The sequence below is a fragment of the Alligator sinensis genome, unplaced genomic scaffold, assembly GCF_000455745.1.
Source record: "Alligator sinensis unplaced genomic scaffold, ASM45574v1 scaffold520_1, whole genome shotgun sequence".
In the NCBI taxonomy this organism is placed as follows: domain Eukaryota; kingdom Metazoa; phylum Chordata; order Crocodylia; family Alligatoridae; genus Alligator; species Alligator sinensis.
The window spans coordinates 2,127,589-2,138,196 of NW_005842064.1; positions in this window are offsets into that span (position 1 = coordinate 2,127,589).

The following is a 10,608-nucleotide window of genomic DNA, read 5'->3' on the forward strand; positions in this document are numbered from 1 at the left end:
GATGGTGTGAGCCCCTTCATTGTGAATGTGAGTCATTCCAGTCCCAGTGAATAACTTCTCCCCCCTGCTTGGAGCTTTTTGGCCCAATCGGAGCATGGGACTGCTGGGGAGCAGGCTGGAAATGGTCCTCTATGCATTCCCATGTGCCTGGTGGAGTTTTGCAGAAAGCTCAGGTCTTTTCTGTGCCATGGATTGGTTTGCTCTGGAGGGCAGGTGACTCTTGGGATCTTTTCCTTCAACTTTACAAAAATTGACCCATTCTTCTAGTGCAAATCTGAAAGGTTCCTAGCCTTGGGATCCTCTGCCTCTTGGAGCAAACCAAAGGCACTGGGAAAACTCTGGAGATCGTTTTATGGTGTTTCCAGCCATTGGTCCCCTTCTTGGACAAGGGTCTGTGGCTGCATGGATAGAAACTGACCTAGAAAATTTTCAGAGCTCAAGAGTTCACTGGGGCTTGGCCCATACAGTCACCATGATCCATCACTTGCCCCCTTCCATCCTGGGGGATTGGGATGTCTTAATGCAGCCATTCCCAGCCTGTGGCTCTCATACCTTGTTCACAGCCACAGGAATCTAGATATGAGGCTAATGGGAAGAGCAAAGTCTGATGCAGCCCATATGTGGGTGACTTACTTAGTATTATTATTATGGGCCATTCAAGGTGGTCATTTTTTTCCCATCTCCCCGGCTCTGAAGTGCACAGGCCAACAGTGATGGGAACAGCAACCTAGCCATGGACTGGAAAGCAGACCTCCTCTCTTCTGAGCACCAGGGGATCCATCCTGTTCTCTGGCAGGGTAAGTGGGGGTTCACACCCCCTCTTCAGTCCTATGTGTAGGCAAAGGGTGTAGTACTTGGTAACCTTTCCTTGGAAGGATGCTGGGCAGTACTTGCCCAGTGCAGATCTAGGCACATGGTGGTGGGAGGTTGAGTATTTCAGGGCCTCTGGACCACCCCGTTGTTCTTATCTCTGATTACTTGTACCACCCTAGGCAACTTCTTCCCCACTACAAATGCACTGGGGTTACGGCATCTTTCACACTCTGGGGCTGTGTCTGGTTCCAGCCTGCTGATCAGAACTCCTCAAGGCATCAGCCAACCTGGATTCCCACCTCTGTGCACCACCTCCTGAGCCCCTGCTGGAGCATATGTGTTCTTGGCAGACTGGATGCCAGTAAGCAGTTGATTCTCTAAGATGGTTAGCAAACAGTTTCTGCCATAGATTGAGACACTGCAGTCTTCTTGGAAAACACCAGGGAAGGCAGAAGCAGAGCAGCCCACACGCCTGGCCCCCAGCAGTGTGATGCAAGCAGCTGGGCTTGGCATGATGCAGTTGCACAGGAAACATGCACTCTCCTAGCACAGCTGCTTCATGGCAAAACCTCAGCCCTGTGAGAGACTTCATGCCTCAGCTCTGAGCTCAGCAGAACCACTGCCATTCCATAGCCTTGGCCAGGTTCTTGAGTGCGGTGCTCTGCTCCCTATTCACATGAGACATAATATGCCTGTACAGGAGGGACAGGGATGGCAAATGTTTAACCAGAGGGACTTTGCTGGGCGACCCGGAGAGGCTGTATGGCCTATTGTTTAGGGCAAGTGTGTCAAAACATATGGACTACAGGTCAAATCTGGCTTTCAGAGGTGGGTCGTCTACCCCACAAGGCTTCTTGCAGGACAGCCCATGGGGTCTGATTTCCCTCACTTTCTGGGAGTCCTCTGGGGCTGGCGCTGTCCCTCACACTAAATGTGGTGCAATACTTGACACAACAGGGCACTGCTTTCCATGAGCCCCTCAGCTGCTGCTAGAACGCAGATAGCAGGGTCACTACACGGGTCATCCAGAGACCCCGGGCTACAGGGAACTGGGATAAAAAAGGGCAGAGGCCCTTACTCCTGAGCAGCAGAACACAGTGCTGCTAGGCAGGTGTGCCCAAATGGTGGATCTCCAGTCAGCAAGTGGGGGGGGGAGTTCTAGGTGAAGGTTTATGGCAGGGAATAATTAATTTCTACTGTGCTGTATGGATTTGAGGAGCTGATGGCGGGGCATGGAATCCACAGCCCTGCCCCATTCCCCCATGTGTTTCATATTTACAATTACAGCAAAGGGGCCAAGCCCTACTCTATGTACCATACCTGCAAGCTGGTGCTGTCACCGGCAGTCTGGGGTCTCAAGGACATGACCTGATCCCTGGGGTTAGAGATGTCCCTTATCCAGTGGCCTCCCTGGCATGGGACCAAATGACCAGGAATACAACATCCGAAGTTAACTCATCTGCAACTCTACCAACTTTGTATACACCCTCACCCATTTACAATGCCTGTCATCTCTCCTCAGCCAGACTGGTCGATCTCTGTGTGCAAGGATGGATGAACACGGATCTGGTATCAGCTGCAGAAAGACACAAAGGCCTGTGTCAGGAGGACACGTGAACCTCCCTGAACACTCCATCACTGACCTCGGGATTGCTCTTTACAGGCAGCAACATTTTAAAAGACAGTTTGACTTGGAAACTGGGGATCAAGACATCACCCACAGGCTGGACTGTATTAACCATGATATAAACAGGGACTATGGGTTCCTATCCCATTACCTGGATTAGCTTTTGTGACCACTTTATTCCTATGGCTTCTTTGCTTGTTTCTCCCAGCATTGTCCATTTTTCTGCCCCACTCTCCCTCGGTCTTCCTGCCCCTCACTTCTCTTTTCTCACCTTTTGTATTTAAACCACTCACTCTGCTTTATACCCTGCTCTATGCTGCCCTTTCACATCAGCTTATGGAGTGAACTGGAATTCCCAAAAGCTTGTGCTCTCTATATATCTTATGTAGTTAGTCTATAAGGTGCAAATCTACCTGCCTCCTGCCTGACTTCAGACTAACAAAGCTAAGTACATCTCTGCTCCCCTGCTTGGGCCACTTGGCTCAAGTAAGGAGGGGTCTTCCAGTGGACTGGATCCATCCTGAGACCTGATGCGGCAGTCCGCAGTCATGAGGACATCTAATAGAGCCATGAGTCTCAGGCTAGTGGCCTCTTTTGTGGTAAGTGCCTGTCTTGGCTCTGGTCTAGAATAGCTGGAATGGAGGGTGCAGGCTGGGGCTGAGGTACATTGCAGAGCCCAGGGTGTCCTGGGGGTTAGGGATCCTGCTGCATTGGCAAAGCTGGTGTAGGGAGCCCTGAGTTGGGGTAGAAGGAAGCAATGCAAGCCAGACTTGAGGTACACTGCAAAGCTATGGTGGGGAGGCCAGGGTTAGAACTGGAATGCCCTGCAAGGCAGGACTGTGGCTGGGAAAGCTTGTACAGGTCCTTTCTGCACGGTCCTGATTGGCCAGGGTCATTTTGCAGTTGCCAAGACTTGCCAGATGTGTTGGGACCATCACAGCCCCCAGGACAAGGTTAGGTTCAAGCCAAGGGGCACTGGGAATGGCTGAACCACAGATGGTATTCAGGGTCCTGCCTGGACAGAGATGTGGATTGCCTAGGATTTCCCTCTTGGTCCAGACAAATCAGGTGGCACAAGGATTTTTCTCCAGCTCCTGTGCGGCCTCTGGGCTCCCCACTCAGGGGCAGTCTCTCAGAGAGGTTCATAGATTCATAGATGTTAGGGTCGGAAGGGACCTCAATAGATCATCGAGTCCGACCCCCTGCATAAGCAGGAAAGAGTGCTGGGTCTAGATGACCCCAGCTAGATGCCTACCTAACCTCCTCTTGAAGACCCCCCAGGGTAGGGGAGAGCACCACCTCCCTTGGGAGCCCGTTCCAGACCCTGGCCACTCTAACTGTGAAGAAGTTCTTCCTAATGTCCAATCTAAATCTGCTCTCTGCTAGCTTGTGGCCATTATTTGTTGTAACCCCCAGGGGCGCCTTGGTGAATAAAAACTCACTAATTCCCTTCTGTGCCCCCGTTATGAACGTAGAGGCAGCCACAAGGTCGCCTCTCAACCTTCTCTTGCGGAGGCTGAATAGATCCAGTTTCTCTAGTCTCTCCTCGTAAGGCTTGGTCTGTAGGCCCTTAACCATACGAGTGGCCCTTCTCTGGACCCTCTCCAGGTTATCCGCATCCCTCTTGAAGTGCGGCGCCCAGAATTGCACGCAGTACTCCAACTGCGGTCTGACCAGCGCCTGATAGAGGGGAAGTATCACCTCCTTGGACCTATTCGTCATGCATCTGCTGATGCACAATAAAGTGCCATTGGCTTTTTTGATGGCTTCGTCACACTGCTGACTCATGTTCATCTTGGAGTCCACTAGGACTCCAAGATCCCTTTCCACTTCCGTGCCACCCAGCAGGTCATTCCCTAGGCTGTAGGTGTGCTGGACATTTTTCCTTCCTAGGTGCAGCACTTTGCATTTCTCCTTGTTGAACTGCATTCTGTTGTTTTCTGCCCACTTGTCCAACCTGTCCAGATCTGCTTGCAGCTGTTCCCTGCCCTCCGGCGTGTCCACATCTCCCCATAGCTTTGTGTCATCTGCAGACTTGGACAGAGTACATTTCACTCCCTCGTCCAAGTCACTGATGAAGACATTAAAGAGTATCGGTCCAAGGACCAAATCCTGTGGGACCCCACTTCCCACACCCTTCCAGGTCGAAACCGACCCATCCACCACGACTCTCTGGGTGCGGCCCTCCAGCCAGTTCGCCACCCACCGGTTAGAGAGCTTGTCCTGCTAGCCAGGTTACTGCCCTACCTTCACAACACAAATACCCTGTCCCTAGGCAGGATGGCAGGGTGTAAGGTTGCAGATGGAAGAACATTACACCGGTGGTGTTACTTGAGTAGCACAGCACCTGTCTATTCAGGCTCTTTCACTGCCCCTATGTCCAAGGTGTCCACATACTGTGGCATAAGGATGGAGGATGGGGCAGAGGCGGGAGGCTGCTGAAATCCTGCTTGCTCACAGCTCCTCTCCAACGTGAGCAGGGCTCCTGCAGCTGCTTTCAGGTCTTTTGCAGCTGCCGTGATGCGCCCAGCATTTGCACACAATGGAGAGGCATGGGATTGCTTTTTTTGAGTTCCTGACATGCTTTTAACTCCAGGCAGTGCTGCCTGGGCGGCTTCCTCACTCAACCCTCCCACCTCCCTTTCTCTTTCTCTCTCTCTCTCTCTTTTTTTGCTGGCAACCTCGCCCTAATAAAATGCAGTGTCTCCACTGTGTCTGCCTGCCTGCCGGCGTGTGGATCATATTTGCACGCAGCCCTCAAACCAAACTGCTCCAGAGAACCCAAGGGGTGGCTTCTTGGCTTAACCCCTTGCGGTCTGCACTTTCCAAGACCAGGGCCAGCTTGGAGCTTTTGGGAGAAAAAGCAGTATGGTGCAGTTTGTGTTTGGCTTGGAAGGACAGAGGTACGAAGTGGTTGCATCGTGGTCGTCCAGAGCTTTTTTCTCTCAGTGGATCTTACTTGGTTTGTATGTCCCAAGCGTAACTCGTCTCCTTACCCAGCCTCATTCTCTAGGTCTGCTCCTTGCAGAAATAAAAGGATGCAAAGGATAGAGAAACACAAAAGCAGGGAAGCAGAAATAGCTTCTTCAGTGTCCCATCAGAGCTCAGTCAGCTTCCGGGCTGCTTGGAGATTAATAGGTGTGGTCACTGGGGAAAGGAGCTCCTAAGAAGAAGCAGTATGTGTTCCAAAAAGCTGGGAAAATCCCCTTTTTTATAGCTGCAGCACAGAGAACAATAGCCAGCCTAACGTAGCCATGGGTTGAGATGGGAAAGCTGAGGTAAAGGAGAAGATAGCATCAGTGGAAGCAGGTGGACAGATGGCAGAGTCTAAAGGAAAGGCAGGCAGGAAAGCAGCACTACAATCCACTGGAAGGAAGAGTGGGGAAGACCAGTTTGGCTCCGGGTTGACTGTGTGCTGTTGTGAGGCAGGCTCTGACTACTTGAGCTGTAGCATTTCCTGGGGTGCTGTGCAGGGGTGACCTGCAGGGTGTGTTGCCAGCCATAAGCAAGTGAAGGATCACCCTGCAACAGATGGAAGAGAAGTCTCTGTAGAAGCCACCTATATTGTCAGGTGAGATGCACGGGTGCCCAGCACAGCCAGCTGCTCCCTGGCCCCGTAGCTTGACATTACATGCACCACGTTCTGACTGGCTCCAGGAGAGGGAGGGTGACGGGTGCAGGTAACCATCAAAGTCACAGTTTTGCCAGTGCTGAAAGCATTTTCCAAGTGTGTGCAGAGCTGGCCGAGGCGGGGGACGCAGCTGGTTGGTAGCCAGCGCAGCGACTTGTGCTGTTTGTTGTTCACGCAGGGAGGCATCAGGGCAGAAGGGGCATGCTTCTGTGTGGGGCAAAGCAGAGGGTTGGCTTGCTCAAAGCTGCTGGGGCTGAACAAAACAAACATGGATATCTAGAGGCTGCCGGGTGGCTGAGGGGAAAGGCTGGTTCTGTTCCTAGTTCTGCTGCTGACCTGCCATATGACCCTTGGGTACATCACGTCATCTCCCTCACCCTGTACCCCTTCCACCACACACTCAAACCAGTTTATAAGCACTCCCTCTATTTCTGTCTCTCTTTCCTTCTAGGTATCTGGGCTCACCTGGCACCACAGGGCCCTGACCTTGGTGCGGGTGCTAGATGCTACTAACCCAGCTGGGCTGTGGAAGGGGGCATGCAACTGTGAAGATCTAGTAGGAGGTGGGCAGCCCACAGGCCCCCTTTTTGCCCCCAACCCCTTGGTATCTCTTTGCATGCCTCATTCATGAAGCAGAGCCTTATCTGGCTTTGAAGTTGCCTTCTCCCGAGAGCTGCCTCTTTGTTCATCTCCCTCTGTGCTTGCACGGAGTTCCCAGGATCCGTGCTTGATGCTCTGTGCACAGGTCTGCTTGGCTCTGGGTTGAGGAACCCTTGGCCCCACAGCCCAAGGAGTCCTCAGGCACCCTAGCCATGAGTCACATCCTCAGCTCTCCTCGGAGGAGGAGGAGGAGGAGGAGGACAAACACAAGGCAGGGCTGCCTGGAGACATTAGGTAGCTTGTTTATGTCGCGTCAGCCATGCTGACGTCAAGCCGCCTTCAGCTGGCAAGGCCTCAAAGGCCTTGCAATGTGGAGGGGCCCGATCCAGCTTGCAGGTGTGGGGAGAGCTCTCACTGGCCTTGGCGGGAGCCGTGCTGGGCCAGCAGCGGGTCCATAACTCAAGTGAAATGATGTGAGTGGAAACTCTGGGGCCGGAGGGATGTTGGCTGGAGCATGGGGAGGGCTCTGTGTTCATTGCAATAAAAAATATGCCTTTAATAAACCACTGCTGGATTGCGCCCAGTACGTGAATTGCATGACAACCAGCTCACAATGAATATGCAGCCGCTCATCAGGAATATTCAGTGGCTCATTAGCATGCTGGCTTATAGCTGTGTTGCTGGCTAGCTAGTTTAATTTATACACGATGTCGCTCTGTCTTTTTTCACTGGATGCCGGAAATTCACTGGTTTCTCTTCAGAGCATCATGGCCTAGTGAATAGATCCCTAGCCTGGTTCATGGGAGACTTGAATTCAGTCCTCAGTTTTGCTACGGACCTCCTGGGTGACCCTGGACAAGTCACTCTCCTGCTCCATGCCTCAGTTTCTTCATCTGTACAGTGACGATGATAATGGTGACCACCTTAAAAATGACTTTGCTCCAAAGATCTCAGCAGGAGAGAGTTGGATATTGTCACCATTACTCCAAAGACTTTAAAGAACTTGGTTTCCATGCCTGTGTTTAACTCCCACTGAAGTCAAGGTGCCTCAACTATAGTGTGGTTCACGACAGCCAGGTCATGGCTTCTTCCCACACTTATATGGCTCAGCATCTCAGGGCAGCAAACCTGGGCATACCCATCTAGGAAGACAGGGGCAGGCACTTTTCCTGCCCTGTGCCCCAACTCCACATGCACTAGGCTAAATTTCTGAGCTGCCACAGCGGGTTGCAGCATAATTTGGCTGCCTTTGCCTGGACACAGGATGAGAAGATCCTGCATCATAGTGTGGAGAATATGCAACAGGGCAGGGCAGGTTTTTTGAGAGGCTGGGAGTTAAAAAAGCAAAATGCAGTCTGTGGTGCCCTCTAGGATAGTGTTTCTCAAGCTGTGGGTCACAACCCAAAAGTAGGTCACAAGAATATATGAAAGGGTCTAGAACAAACTTTAAAAATGGATTCTAGGAGAAAAATGTGGAAAATGGTGGCTGTTTCCTTGCAGGCTGGCAGAGGTCCAGCCTGCAAGGGGCTGCTTGTGGCCCCCTCATACCTCCCCCCACTCCACACACGGGATCTGGGGCCTGGGTATGGGGGACAGTGGGTCAGGAATGAGGGGCACTGGGTCTGGACTGGCCATTGATGTTTACAAATGGGGCCTGGTACAAAAAAGGTTGAGAAAAATTGCTCTAGTAAGCTAATGTAGTAGTCAGACCCAGCCATAACCTTTTCATCCATGCACAGAATTTGCATACAAGTTAAAAGTTGACTGGAGAAAAGATTTAAATTCCTCTGAAACTGACTGGGATTCCCATGCCTTTCTCAATCCTCCATGCAAATGCAAGTGGTCTGGTCCTGCTAGATTAGGAAAGGCTGATGAACCCAGTCAGCTAGCACCTGTGTGGATTAGCAAATTGCCTCCATGTCACTGCTCTCAGGGAACCTGGCAAGGTGAGAAGGAAACTAGGAAAGCAGCACAGCCAACCTGCAAAGCACTCAGAGACCCAAACTGTCATGAACTTTGGGTTAAAAGTCATGAGATGGGACAACACATGCTTCAGGGGCTCTTATTATTCACTGTCTGGCTTTGGACTGGTTCAGGGGATCCCCTTTTCCACATAGCCACCAGAGCTGGAAATGTACTCTTTTGTTGCTGAAGGATAGCTGTGATTGCTAGTCTTCCTAGGAATATAGCAGCTGTGGTTCAAAGAAACATACTGCAAGATCAATAATAAAATCACCACATCTGACAACTCTGCAAAAGGCTCTAGCCTGGCCTTCATATAGCCTGTGGCCAGGGGTCCAGCCAACTGTGCATGGAGAAGAAGGTATTTAAGAAACTGGCCCCAGGTGCCCTGGCCTGGTGGTGTGAAATTGGATGGCTTCCAAGAACAAGCAACTGCTTTGGACTATTTAGGCCACAACTCCTGCAGCTCAGAGAGCTGATCTTGCAACTGATGGGTGTCTTTGGAAACACAGCATTCACGTGCAGCAGAGAGCCAGGTCCATGCATTTGGATGCAGCCCCCTCGATTTCCGCTTGGCTCAGCATGACAGACAGGAGGGTTACCTTCTTGGGGGCATTTTCTGTAATGTGATTCTAGACGTTCCAGCGTGATAACGCCGGGTAAATGTTATCCCCTCTCTAAAGCTTACAGTGTAGCCCCCGGCTCCTGCAAACACACGCCATGCACATGTACAATTTCCAACACACCGTCTTGCCTTCATCCAATGCTAAGTTAGACTCTAAGGTGCTACCCTAACCTACCTTTTGCCTAAGCATTGCCAGTGGAGTCAAAAGGGACCATCCCAGCATGTGAAGTGATCCACACCACATGCCTGAGCCACTGGATCTAGGTCAGATGCTCCTGTTGGGGGAAGCAGCTGTTCCCACACCCCTGTTTAAAGAGTCTAGGATGAAAGCACCAGCAGCTTAAGTGACTTGCCTGGGTTCACATAGAGAGTCAGTGTCAGAGCTGGGGGTTGGAGTCTGTTTCCTAGCACCATCATCCAACTGGTAGAGCCACAACTGGCTCTCCAGCTGTTACTAAGCAGCCGTAGATTGTATCGATGACTTCCTTTCATGTGGCAGGATTTCTTCCTTGCATGACTCCAGCCATGTGCATGGCTGTTCTTAAGAAGTCACCGTTCTCCCATCACTCCCTGCTGGAACTTGCGGAGAAGGAGACGTGAAGAGAACAGGACAGATTCCAGCAGTCGGAAACACAGGCGCCTTCCCAGGCTTGGTTTGCTGGAGGCGGCTGCCTCTCAAAGAAACACAAGGAGTTTCTGCTGGGCCGGCAGCTCAAAAGAGCAGAGAGCTGGGCTTGCAGGGCTGTAGCACCCACCAGTGGAGCCAGATTTGCTGGAGGGACCTTAATAAGGGCCAGATTTTCTGAAATGCTCAGCTCTTATTGCAGCACTTACAAGCCAGTTTCCCAGCAAGCATGACAAGCTGTGTTGTGATGGCTCTGGCAAGTCCATTCTGGCAGCCAAAGGGCACCCAGGGCATAGATAAGCTATCAAGGCCAGGGACTGGCCATCATCTTTCAGGGGAGGAGAGAACAGAGTGCCCTTTTGGCCAAGTACAACTGTGCACCGGTTCGCTGCCTCCTGCCTGGAGAGTGCAAGGCCTAGGCCTGATGCCTTCCACTGTCTTGCCTCTGCACCGTCATTTACGGCTGGGTGCTGCCAGCGCAGTGGTAACCAGAGGTGCTGGGCTGAGGAGCAGCAGGGTCCTGTTCCCCAGACCTGACTCAGCCCAGGTGGAAGGAGACAGAGTTCCCTGTCTCAGCTTGTCTATGCTTAGTCAATCCTGGCCATCACCCTGTGACACCCCTGATGGATGCAGCAATCTGCCCCTGGGGCACCTCCCATGGGGTGGGGTGGGGGGGTACTGCATGCTCTGTGATCATTCCCACCTGAATGTCTGCTCCCATCTCG